We start from the raw sequence: 1542 nt of genomic DNA on the forward strand, positions 1-1542 counted from the left end.
CCACAGTTTGGCTAAGTTTATAAAATTTAATGATGTCATAATTTACTATGGTTTTCAACTTAAATAATACATAATCTATGAAAATTAAAGTCTATTTTTCCTTTTCAATATACTTAATTGCATTTCTTTTTCTTGCCTTGCCATACTAATTAGATACTAAACTTCATTGCCTTTTTGAATATAAAAAAGATTTAAAATATTTTACTATTGCATATAATGTGTATATTAGGTATTTGTGAATGTCATTTATCAGAATGTCATTTATCAGATTCTTCTGTCTATACTTGCTGGTTTTTTGAAATCATAACTGGATGTTCATTTTTACTTAATAATGTATTCTGCATCTCTTGAGATGATTAAGAAACCATAGATAAACCCCCACATGTAAGGTTGAATGATTTTTTGTTAATATCATAAAATAGAAAAACATTTATTTCTTAAAATTTTTATTATACACGCTGTATTCATGGAAAATCAGGACCTATGAAAGAACTCAAATTAGATGTAAATTATGTTCTGCTGAGCTCATTACAAGTCACATTTAGTATGAGAACGGTAAAGCTAAAGCTTTCTTCTCCTTGTCGGTTGCTGCCACTTTCTTGATTTTAGCAATAGTTTTTTCTGGATTCAGTCCCTTGGGATAGGTCCTTGTACAGTTCATAATGGTGCGGCAGCAGTACGGAGAGGATTCCTGCCCCTTGGCCAGACGCTCCTCCATGAAGTTGATTCTAGAGTCGATCATCCAGTGACAGGCCTGAGTAAGAACCACAGGTCTCAAATATTGGCCTCCATGCTACCAGTAGCTAGGGCAGCTGGGGCTGCGGCAGGCACAGAGGATGCACTTGTACAGTGTATCCAGTTTCTCCTGATCTTTTGTAGACCGCAGATACCACTGTTCACCTTCCTGGGATTCATCCTTCTTTTCAAACAAGGCTCAATGGATTTGTTCTGAAGATAGACATTGCTCAAATCAGGAACAAGATCCTTCATTACATATATATGGGGCAGAGGGTACGTTTTTGAGACTTGGTTGACGTTGGTGTCAATCTTTTGAGTACAAGTTAAAGTATTGCCTCCATTGATGTTCATTGCACAAGAACCATAGGTACCTTCTCTGAAGGATCTTCAGAAGGTCAAGGTAAAATCAATTAAATTCTTAATTTTATTAAAAGCATCCAACACCATAAGACCACAGGTATTCAAATAAATTTTGTATATTTGCATATGAGGTTTACCTCCAGTCTTCTCTGGGTCCCATCAGTAGATGAAGCTGAGGCAGCAGCTGTCTGGGTTTCTTGGCAGGCCAGCAGGTAGGCTCTGTCAAGAGCTGTAGCCATAACAGGTGCCTCAAGGAGACTCTGACCATCGCCGTGACTGTGGCTCCTGACCACAGTTGAATAATTTTTGATAAGGAAGCAAAGACAATTCAATCAAGAAAGGATAATCTTTTCAATGAATGATGCTGTAAAAAAATGTATATCCATATGCCTCCAAATGAACCTCATTCATACCTTACACTATATAGAAAAATTAACTCAAAAT

The 1542-nt window shown here is 36.5% G+C and overlaps 1 pseudogene; it reads right to left on the bottom strand.

Moving 5' to 3' along the window:
• Nucleotides 1–541: 541 nt before the first annotated feature.
• LOC150002710 (succinate dehydrogenase [ubiquinone] iron-sulfur subunit, mitochondrial pseudogene) lies at nucleotides 542–1337 on the bottom strand (annotated as a pseudogene).
• Between the last annotated feature and the right edge of the window lie 205 nt (nucleotides 1338–1542).

Source organism: Furipterus horrens, unplaced genomic scaffold, assembly GCF_987537825.1.
Source record: "Furipterus horrens unplaced genomic scaffold, mFurHor1.1.pri manual_scaffold_8, whole genome shotgun sequence".
Taxonomy (NCBI): Eukaryota; Metazoa; Chordata; class Mammalia; order Chiroptera; family Furipteridae; genus Furipterus; species Furipterus horrens.